The sequence below is a fragment of the Sminthopsis crassicaudata genome, chromosome 3 (genome assembly GCF_048593235.1).
Source record: "Sminthopsis crassicaudata isolate SCR6 chromosome 3, ASM4859323v1, whole genome shotgun sequence".
Classification (NCBI taxonomy): Eukaryota; Metazoa; Chordata; class Mammalia; order Dasyuromorphia; family Dasyuridae; genus Sminthopsis; species Sminthopsis crassicaudata.
Window position 1 is genome coordinate 227,407,987 of NC_133619.1, and position 11,958 is coordinate 227,419,944.

General features: G+C 38.8%; 1 long non-coding RNA gene across 2 annotated transcripts; it reads left to right on the forward strand.

Annotated features, from left to right (window-relative positions):
• Positions 1–88: 88 nt before the first annotated feature.
• LOC141561091 (uncharacterized) lies at positions 89–8,092 on the forward strand. Of its 2 annotated transcripts, none has more exons than XR_012487961.1 (4): positions 89–411; positions 2,969–3,071; positions 4,855–4,954; positions 6,955–8,092. It is a non-coding gene; the product is annotated as an uncharacterized LOC141561091 (long non-coding RNA). The 2 variants fall into 2 exon arrangements; XR_012487960.1 differs by having other exon boundaries at positions 107–411; positions 4,855–4,937.
• Positions 8,093–11,958: the final 3,866 nt, after the last annotated feature.

The following is an 11,958-nucleotide window of genomic DNA, read 5'->3' on the forward strand; positions in this document are numbered from 1 at the left end:
CTCCCCACTAGGGCCCCGCCCCTTGGCGCCAGCCCCGCCCCCATCTTCAGGTCCCACCTCTCCCCCCACGAGGCCCCGCCTCCAGCTCGCTACCTGGAGACCACGGCCTTAGAACAAGGGCAGCCTCTATAGTACTGGATACTGAGTACCCCACCCTCTAGGAATGTGAGCTCGGGAATCCCCCCTACCTCCCAGAGTCTTTAACCCCTATCGAGTAGGCTGCGGCTCATCGGTTCTCCTGGGAGCAAGGACTGATATCATTCATCACTTAAGAGCTCCCTAGCCCCCTGGTTGAAGGCCATCATAAGGATTGGTCCAAGACCAGGCGCATTAGACTCTCTAGGGCTGGACAGGGCAGGGCAGTGGAGACTGTTCCGGACGCGTGCTGAGCGCGACACTTCGCTCTCCGAGGTAAGTCACTGAGTCTCATTTCATTTTGGGAAATGAGAATGATGCGCCTATTACCTACACCACCTGAAAGCTTTACATGAGCCTTTGTTATTCTGATTCTGGGCAAGGAAGATTGTGGTGGGCGGGAGGGAGAAGAGAGCCTCAGATTTAAGTGTAGCGGGCAGACCTCGAGTCCGGGCAGGGAACGGAGCCTGAGGGCAGATGGGATGGAGGGGTTGCCCGGAACCAGGACTTCCGAGTATCCTAAGGAAGCCTAGGAGGAGCGGAGCATGTAGGAGAGATGCAGGGAGAAGTACGAGGGAGCAGAGGGGCGTGCAGAAAAGCAGGAGAGAGGAACAAGAAAGCAGTCAAGCTAACGCTTTAGGGAGTGGGGCCCGCAGGATCTGAACACTGTATACACAGATACGTTAAATATTAATAGGTATATTGGGTTTACTCCAGACAAGTAAACTCTTCCACTGCAAATTAGGTACCTTCTTTGCAACTTACAGTCTCAGAGTTTGCTAGAACACTAAGATGTTAATTGTCACACAGCTAGTAGTTGTCGGAGGCATAACTCTTCCCACGTCTTTTTGACTCTCTTTGTCATTATGACAAAACTGCCCTTTCTTTTACTATTTATGATAAATAGTGATCGTCATTATCATAAGTAGCTGGGTATATAGTTAGGGCTTAATAGATATTCCTTGATTGATTGCATGATCATGGGCAAGTCTGCTAACTTTCGGTGCCCACACACCCCACTTTTAGACTTAATTTTTTTAATTGATATGTTATTTTTACATCACCTACAGTGATAATCAATAGTCAATAAACACTTATTAGGCGCCTTTTATGTGCTAGGCACTTTGCCAAGCGCTAAGGACACAAATATAAAGACAGTCACATGATCTCAAGGAACTTACATGTTAATGGGGAAGTCAACACACAAAAGAAACATTTTGGGGGGGGAGGGATGACTTTATCTGGTGTAGAGCTCTGCAATTATTTGTACAAATTTTATTCTAAACTTAACACATAGGCAACAAAATGAGCACACTGCACACATATATATTAAAACAGAAAGGAAGACTATGATGTCTTGTGCTCAGCACAAGCACATTTTCTTTTAAAATACATAATATATGTAATTTTCAAAGCAGTCCCGATTGTCTTTGATTCTTTTTGATCTTCTCTACATTTGTAAAAAAAAAAAAAAAAAAAAAAAAAAAAAAAAAAAAAAAAAAAGCAACAGCAATGATGGTCTCTTAGGGCTTCTCACTGGGAAAAGAAAAAAAAAATTTTTATTTATTTTTATTTATGATACTATTGTTTAACTTGTTTTCCTAATTGTGATCACTTACTTCACTCTGACTCAGTTCAAACAAGTCTTTTTCTCAGTTTCTCTGAAATCATCCCTTTTCTCATGTTTTATGAGGGCAATACTATTTCATTACATGCATATTTCATAATTTGCTCTGTCTCTCCCCAATTGATTGTCACTCTTCAGTTTCTGGTTCTTTGCTATGTAATTGCGTTATTATATTTTTGTATTTTTCCTTTATCTCTGTAGGGTGTGGATCTAATAATGATATTGGTGGATTAAAATGTAGACACAATTCAGTGACTTTTGGAGCATAGTTCCAAACTGCTTTCCAGAAGAGTAATACTGCAATTTACACCTCCACTATTAGAAAATCAATATGCTTGTTTTTCCTAGCCCCTCCAGCAATTGTCGTTTTTCCATTGTTGTCATATTTGCCAATCTGATCAGGATATTACTTACATTTCCCAATGTAGCCCTCCTCTCTGTGTCTTCCTAAATTACAGACAGGTTGTTAGTCTGCAATGAAAACAATTACAACACTGGGAGTCATACACATACCCTTCTCAACAAATAAAATGGAAGGATTCCTAAAATTCTACAAAATTCCTAAAATAATATCTTACTTTTTGCATAATTCTTTTTCATTTACAAAGCACTTACATATCGAGTCTCCCAACTGATTCTCATATTTATTTTGTAAAGCTAGAGAGAGAGGAAGCCTGAGGAAAGGTTAAGGGACTAGGTGGGGGGGTAGGGGGTGTTATACAATTAGTTTGATACCAAATTAACATAGTCTCTATCCCTAAAGAGCTTGCAGTCTAAATGAGGATTTAACACAATCTACATACACATACAAAGCTTTTCAAAACAGGTGAGGAAGAAAATGAGGACCATAATGCACATCACTATTTAAGGGCTAAAAGGGAATGCCAGATAATTGAATAGTTGGAATTAAGAAAAGAAAATATAGGACAATCTGAAGAGTTTGGGATGGAGCTGTGAAAGGGTTTGGTGGACAGCAAGACATTTAGAACTTGAGAGAATGGCATATACTCACCTTTGTAAAATGGGAATGGGCAAATCATTTGTAGGGTGGGCGATAAATTGGAATCTGGAGTAACAAAAAATGAAAGTGTTGTTTCCCTAATCCCTCCCTCATCCCATCCTCCCCTTCCCACAAACTTCCCCATTTCTCTTCAACTTTGTTCATATGGCTCCTACCTTGTCTTCTACTTTTTTCCATCTTTCTAGATCTAGTCAAATCTCCTTCATGAGGCCATCTTGGTGCTATGGGAAAAAAAATTTGGGATCTGCAATCAGGAGAGCAAGCTTTCTATCTGTTAGCTGACCTTAGGTAAGTCACTGCCTCAGTTCCTCTATCTATAAAATAGGGAACAACAATATTTAGGTAAGTACTACCCAACTTTGGGGGGGAAGGAATCAAATAAGATCAATTAATTAATATTCACATATTCAGTCATTTAAGGATAAAAAGACCAAAAAAAATGAGTTTTTAGCTTCAAAGAACTTACATTCTATAGGACTGAAGGATTGAAATGTAATATATGTATATATTCACACACATACATTATACACACACACACACACACACACATATATATATATATATATATATATATATATATATATATATATAGGACTTTGAAGGTAAAAAACTATTAGAAGTTGGAGGGGGTGTCAAGAAAGTCTTCAAGATTATGTATGTAAAGCATTTGGTATGCTATAAAAATTTTATCATATATTAAGTCTTTTTTCTCTCCTCCTTTGAAACATCCGTGATTTCAACGGTGTAAAGATAGGTTCCAATCTTTCCATAATTTAGTAGGTAAATTTTAGAAAGTCGGGTGAATCTCAGATTATACGACTTTTTCAGGGTCACACCACTAGTATTAGAGGAAGAATAGAAACCAGCTTTTCCTGATGCTAAGTTTGTTTCGCCCGCTCCACACTGCTCTATCATTCCTGGTCTAGGTATTAGTCATTTTATTTTGTCTATGTATTGCATCTGGGTCCATCTCTAGTTGTTCTGATCTATATCTTGCCACTAGATCCAGATGGCTCCAGAGGAGAAAGTGAAGCTGGTGACTTTGTATAGCCCTTTCTCATTTAAATCCAATCCAATTGCAAGACATGACATCACCTTCCTGATGTCATGGTCCTTTTGGACAGTGTAGGACAAATAACAACAATAATTTCCAGAGCATTTGCTAAACCTGAGAGAGCAAGGGACTATGCATTACCCAGTGCTAAAAATACACTGGGCTAAAAGTTCCATCCATTGTTCCAAGGAAAATAATCAAAGGGAAGCACACATTGTGATGATAATGACGATGATAAATGTCTATTTGGTGCTAACAGCTCATCTCCTTGGACCCTATAATCATGTGCAAGGTTAAAATTTTGAGATGGTCTCATTAGTATAGAGGGATGTGTGCGTTTGTTGATTCTTTAAATCTTATGCATTGTTAATTTGTTTAACTTTGTTAATACCTAACTATTGATACCAACTGGCAACTCATACAGTATTTAAGATTACAGGATATGTTTTGATCCTCACAACAACTTCATAAATTGAAGACTTAGTAGTATTATCATTTTACAAATAAGGAAGCTGAAACATAGAGAGCTGAGACCCAGGAAGCAACTTCCTTGAGTTTCAGTTAGGATTAGTTAGATCTTAAGTTTGCAAATCCAATGACTTGCTTATCTTCTGAAGCATCAACGGTTAATGGCAAGTTCCGACTGAAAGTATAACTGAGATTTAGACCTCCTTATCATAGAGGTAAGGAAGCAGAGACCAATAGAAAGCAAGGGGCTTGCTGAGATCATCCAGAGATCATCAGTTCTGCAGCTAGAGCCAGAATCTAGATCTCCTTCTCCCAAGCCCAGGACTATTTCAAGAGGATCCTAAGTCATTAGAATACTAGAGGCAGGGGCTCTTGGATTGAAGAGTCCTTTGTCCCAGCTAGTGATGAAAGAACAAGTGATAAAGGGGATTTATGAGATCAAGGAAAATGAAGAACATTCTCTGCCACAGGATCATAGGATCAAAAAATCTTAGAACTGGAAGATTCCTTAGAGACCGTCTAATTCACTCTAGCCCCCTCATTTCACAGGCGAGGAAACGGAGGTCCAGAGAGGAGAAATATTGCCCGAGATCACACAGGAAAAATGGAACTGAATTCCGACATTGTGCCCTGTGAGTTCCATGGATCTGTACGTATGTATATATGATATCTGTACTCATAAATATATAGGTATGGGTACATACACACATTTATACCTATATACATACGTGTATCATATAGACATATTTGCATTTTAATGTCTGTATATCTGTATTTATACACACACACTTTGCACTTAATGGGCGTGTGTGATTGGCTGACTTTTACTCTCAGCGTGGGAGGAAGCGGCTGGGACAAAGCGCTCTACCTGCTTCTCAGTGGCAGTTGTGGCCAGCCCGCTTTGTAAACCGCTAAGAGCCCCAGGCAGGCACCTGCTGCTTAGATGAATGGGCAGGGAAGGGAGGGACTCCCGAAGGGTCCCCGGGAAGGAGCGTGCCTTGGACGTCTGCGAGGACGGCCCCAGGGCCGCCTCCTGGCTCCCACAGGCCGGCGGGCTGACCTCCGCGGGGGCTGGGTGGGATGCTAGCCCTGGTGTAGCCTCCACACTCTGAGCCGCTGCCAGGAGCGGAGGAGGTGTGGATTCGCACCTGAAACACTACTAGAAAGCTTGGCAAGGAGCGTGAGGGGAAGGGGAGCGCACGTAACGCGCGACAGCTTTTCTGCATTTGCCAAGTCTGCCCAGCCGGTTTTCCCTAACGAGAATCTGTGACCACTCCGCCCCCGCCACCCGCCTGTACCGGTTTAGAGTTTACCCAACGGGTCCCGTGGTGCTGGAGATGAACTTGATACTTCTTTTCCTCCCGCCCAGTCTCCCCTGCCTTTCACAAGCTGTCTCTAGAATGTTTAGACTTGGCCCCTGCTGACACTCGTCTGTCATCCAATATCTTTATATAATCTTCCTTTAATGCGGCAATCTGAGTAGGCAGGCCAGCTTGAGTGGAGCGAAAGGTTCATGCAATTACAGTAACTTGGAGTCACATCGAGTCTGAGGGACTACAAAGGATTTCTCTCGCTATAGCTGGAATGGTTGTGTCCCATCCTGGAGAGCCTTAAATGCCAAGCCAAGGAGTTTGCATTTCATAATATAAAAGTTAGGGGAAAATATTAAAAAAAAAAAAGTTAGGTGGCTCAGTGAATAAAGCGAAGGTTGCGGACACGGGAAGGACTAAGTTCAAATTCGACTTCAGACATATACTACCTGTGTGGCCCAGGGAAAGCCGTTCGTTCAGTTACCTCACCTATAAGATGAGCTACAGAAGGAAATGGCAAATCACTCCTGTATCTTGGCCAAGGAAACCCGGGAAAAGTTAGGCTCGACTAAACAACGATCCCTAGTGAGAACTAAAATGGGGTTTGAGCAGGCAAATGACTTGATGAAATTAGTGTCTTCAGAAGATTAATCGGACAGCGTTATCTGTTATGAATAGAAGCAGAAGAAAGACTGAAGTGGGAACAGGAAGATAGGCAAAAGTAAAAATAAATAAATGAATGAAATCCAAAAACACCCAATTAAAAAAGAATGAACAGAACTTGGCTTCTGAGAATTGGTATAATGGAAAGAAAAGCATGTGTTTCCTTCCTACTTTGCAGAGGACAGAATGATAAAATTTATGGGAGAGCACTTTGTCAATCTATAAAAGCAGCATGTGTAAGTGATAAATTATCATTTAAAATTTGAGGTGCAAAAAGGATAAATCAAAAGTTGTTTTGAGCCTGAATTTGGTAGAACTTCAGTACCATCAACTAACAGGGAAATTAAGAGAGAAAGCCAATTTGGAAAAGAAGCTGAGGAAACAGTTAGACCAAATACATTTATTAGAAGTGTTAGAAAAAAGTTTCAAAGCTCTCATTTTACAGATGGAGTTAAGATTGAAGTTAGCTCCACAGGGGGAATCAGTGGTAAAAATGATTTGCCCCATAGTAGTAGCAAGAAGTATGACTAAGACCAGTATTTCTCCTGTTATGGAATAAAACCTTTCACTTAGGTCACACATTTCAATGTTTCTTTTTGTTTTAAAAGGGAAAAATTCCACATTTCTTCTCTATAACCAAAATTATTTAAACATGTGCTTGTTTTCTCAACATCAGCATAAAGAATATACTTGGAGCCATAGATGAGATCTCTGAGGGGAGTGAGCTGAATGAGAAGAAATGACATCTGAAGATTGAATTTGGGGGAATCCCATCCTTTTGGAGGTGGAAAAAAAAGAGCTAAGTACTGAAGAATGCAGGTTCAACATATGCTGAAATACTCAGCCAACACTCTTATGGCTAGCAAAGAACTCTGAAACAAAGTGGGTGCATATCAATTGACAAACAGCTGAAAAAATCATGTCATTTGAATGTGTTGGAAATGTTATTGTTCAATGAAAATGAAGACTAAGGGGAATTCAGAGAAATGTGGGAAGACTAGTATGGATTAATAATGCAACCTTGAAAAAAGCATAGCTAAGAAAGTAATACGCATAATAATCACAATGCAAAAGAGCTCTAAAAGGAAACAAGTGCTGAGTATATTTGAAAAAGTGGTGAAAATCGTCTAAGAAGATGCTGAAACAGCAAATTCCCCTTAGACCAGAAAGACAGAACTGCTCGGACACGGACAAAAAGTGATCTATATGCTCTGATTCTGTCACAGTATCAAATGTTTCTGTTGATTTTTATTTTATTTTTTAAAAGGAAAAAGAATTGGGGAAGGATAAGGAAAAGATGTTGCAGAAAGGTAGAAGGAGAACTGGGAGTTTGGTATCATAGAATTCAAGAAAGGAGGCATCAAATTGGTGTGCTCAAATGGGAAGAAGAGACTAGAGAGGCACAAAGATTTCTTTTCCCCTTAAACACCCCAAGACCACCCTGTTAGTGACCTATAAGGAAGGACTAATTTAAAGGACATTGACCATTCCCTCAATCTGCCAGAACATTTTCAATTAACTTTGTTGTATTAATTGAAATTCTACTAATTAAAAATTCATTGGCTTGAGAAATGACATTTTCTTTAAATTTTTTTTTTCTTCAGGCTGTTTATTTATTTGTTGCACAGTCATTTTCCAATAACCACATGCTAGAATCCTCCCAGAAAGAAAACAGTTCAGTGAAATCTACTACTTCTAACAGCAAATGTAATATTCTGTTCACCACTTTAATACCAAGAGGATAATAGAGCAGTGTGTATAAGTGTTTTTTCTTAAAATTCAATTAACAGTATACTACTAAGGGAAAGGTTGGATTATATGACTAAAGGAGAAGGTGTCATGCATATCTTGATGGGAATGATATATTCCCATTACTCTCCTAATATTAGACCAGATAAATTCCATAAGGGTGAATAGGAATTCATATGTGGCAGAGGGAAAGGAGAAGTGAAAAAAGTCATTTTGATGCATGAGAAAATGAAGTAGAGGACAAGTCTGGGGGAAGTTCTACAATAGGGACTTTAGATAAATCAGAGAGGAGGGGAGCACGAAAACACTAAGAATGTAGGAAGCGGAGGAGTGGGACTGCCAGAAGGCTGAAAGAAAGAAAGAAAAAAGGTTTGAAGGTTTTTTGGAGGATCTCCTAATCCTCCCCTCCTCCCAGATAGATGACAAACTATTCCTCCCTTCAGAAAACCAAAGCCATGAAAGGAAAACTCCACAGTTCATTATCTTGCCCTAGATAAGTGAAGGATGGCAGGTAGGGAAAAAAGGGGGGAGAGGGGTTCATGAACTGTTTCCTCGAGGATAGAAGTCTTTCACAGAGAATCCAGGATTGGACAGTGGTAAACAGGAGCTGTACACAGGAATTTTTTAGTCAGGTAGGCCCAGAACCTGGGTGGATGGATAGGGAGCTGGTGAGAAGAATCATTACCTGACGTCATCTGGGTCCACCCCTTGGGGAAGAGAAAATGTATGAGTCACTTGTTTGGTTTTTATCCAGGTCTGTTTTCCAGGAATGGATTTTTCCAGGCAAAGCATACATTCTCTCTCTATACATATAACTAGGGATTTGATAACATTTGGCAAATGCACGAATGAGTGAATGATTGAATATCCATCGTGGGATCTCCACAGGAGCATACTGCCTGTTCTGTGAGTGACATAGTCCTTAAAGGTGTCTGGGGCTACCTCTGAAAAAGGATTCAAGGTTTCTGGCCAAGGCAACCAGCAAGTTTAAAGATGCCCCAAAGCATAGTGTGGTGAAGAGTTCTGGATTTTGAATCACGAGTCAATGTCTGTGTAATAGTCTCCTCTCTGCAATGAGATTTGGTCTAGAAGACCTCAAAGGTCCCTTTAAATCTGTGATCTTTTTAAAAGACCTTCATAAAGACAGATTCCAATTAAAAGCCCTTGAAATAAGGTATTAGGGTAGCAGAGCAGATCAAGTAAAAAAAAAAAAAAACATAGATCATAGCCTTCTGATAGAATATGTTCACATCTGTGTTTTCTCTTTCCTATTAACATAAGTATGTAGGTGCCCAAGATTCAGATTTTTGGGTTTCTAAGCTCATTGTCTGCCCTACCACCCACTTGACTATAGCCTTGTGTGTAAAATTAGGATTATTTTTTCTTTCTTCTCCAGGGGAGACCAAATGTTTCTGAAAGTAGAAAATAGATTAAAAAAAAAAAATCTCAGGCTTGGAGGCAGGAGGCAAGAAAGAAAAAAACAGGTTTTAGCTCAGTAATAATAATATATTTTTCAAAGCTATGTGCTTGTGTAAAACAGGTATGACTGATAAGTTTTTAATAGATAAGGAAACATAGAACTTAAGTCATATGCTCAGGATCAATCAAAAAGCATTAAACATTTGTGTCAGGTAGCATTCTAATGGATAGAAATCAAGCTAGGGAGTGGCAGAACTGACACTGGAATACATCTCTCCTTATTCCCTAATCCAGTGTTCAGAAAAAAATAGGGGAAACAATGGATTTTCAGGAGTAGATCTGAGTGTGTGTGTGTGTGTGTGTGTGTGTGTGTGTGTGTGTGTGTGTGTGTGCCCAAAGTCAGATCTGGAGCTTAATTTTATCCAGCTACTGGGCCAAAATTTCTGTGACCATTTCAGTCCAAAGAATAATTTATCCTCTGATTGAATAACAGCTATTCCATTTAAAGCAGAACCTTATTTTATAACACTTCCCACCATGATTTCTACATTTCAGTCAATCTAATCCAATAAGTATTTGTCAAATTATTGTGCTGGGAATATATCAGACCAAATCATTACATCCAATAAAATCCAAAGAGAATTTGTTAATTACTATGTTTAAGGCATTGTTCCAGTTAGGCTAGCACAAACAGACAGAAACAAAAGACTCCACCAGCAAACAGTCCTTACCCTTAAGAAATGTACATTTTCCTGGACTAAAACACACCTCCCATCCTCTTTTTCTTTATGCTGTTTTACCTCACTTCACCTATTGAATTTCACCTATCTTGTTGTTGTTGTTGTTGTTGTTGTTGTTGTTGTTGTTGTTTGTGTGTGTATATGTGTGTGTATGATTTCTTTTTCATTGAGGCAATTGGGATTAAAGTGACTTACGCAGGGTCACACAGCTAGGAACTGTTAAGTGTCTGAGGCTAGAATTGAACTTGAGTCCACCTGTCTTCAGGGCTGGTGCTCTCTCTACTACACCACCTAACTGCCCTCTACCTGTCTTTTAAATCCCAACACTCAGGAACTATACTAACACAATTACCAAAAATTTTACCCAGAGACAGTTTTAAATAACTGTAGAAATGTTAATTACACAGCAGTAGGCTGAGCCAATATAATAAAAATGGCAATATTACTTAATTTATCCACTTATTGCCATGCCAATCAAACTACAAAAGAAATTATCTTATATAGCTAGAAAAAAAGACAACAAAAAAGAATCAAGAAAATCAAGGAATCCATGGGGCAAGGGGGGAGGAGGAGGAAGAGGAGGAGGAAAGAAAGGAAGTTTAAGCAGTACTAGTTCTCTTAACTATATAATAATCAAAACAATTTGATATGGATAAGAAATCAGCTAATTTTAAGAAGATTAGGTACATAATATACAAAAACAAGTGAGCATAATTAGTGTTTGATAAACCCAAAGATCCCAACTATTGGGACAAGAACTCGATGTTTTGCAAAAACTACTGGGAAAACTAGAAAGGAATCTTGCAGAAATTAAATATACCAAGATGTGTTCAAAATGGATGAATTATTTAGACAAAAATGTGAGAGATGATTCAAATTAGTGGAGCAGGGAGAAAATGACCAATTAGTTTATGGATAGGGGGAGAATTCATGAATAAAAGAGAGAGAAGGGTTCACAGGAGTTAAAATGGACAATTTCTAAAATATATATAGAGAACTGAGTCAAATTTGTAAGAATAAAAGCCATTTCCCAACTGATAAATGATAAAGAATCTTAATAATTTTCAGAAAAAATCCAAACTATCAATAGCCATATTAAAAAACTGTTCTAAATCACTAATAATTTTAAAAGTACAAATTTAAATCACCCTGAGATACCATTTCACACTCATCAAATAAGATGACCAAAAAGGAAAATGACTAATACTGAAGAGAATAGGGGAAATGGTGAAACTGTGAACTAATCAAACCATTCTGAAAAGCAAAAGCTACTGAATTATATGTACCCTTTGACTGAACAATACTGTGGTTAGGATATACCCTAGAAAAGATCGAAGAGAGGAAAAGGACACATCTATACAAAAATATTAACAACTTTTTTTTTTCTTTTTTCTTTTTGGTGGTGGAAAAGAATAGGAAGCAGGATACCTATCAACTGGGGAATGGCTGAAGAAGTTGTAGTGATGGAATACTATTATGGTATAAGAAATGACGAGCAAGATGGTATCAGAAAAACAGAAGACCTATATGGACTGATACAAAATGAAATGAGCAGAACTCAGGAGAGCATCATAGATGGTAACAGCAATATTGTATTGATAATCAATTATGAAAAACTTAGCCACTCTGATTAATACAATAATCCATGACATTTCCAAAGGATTCATGTGGAAAATGCTATCCACCTCCCAAAAGAGAAAACCATTGAGCTTTGAATGTAAATTGAAGTATATTTTCTTTCATTTTAAAACCTTTTTCTAGCTTTTTTTTTT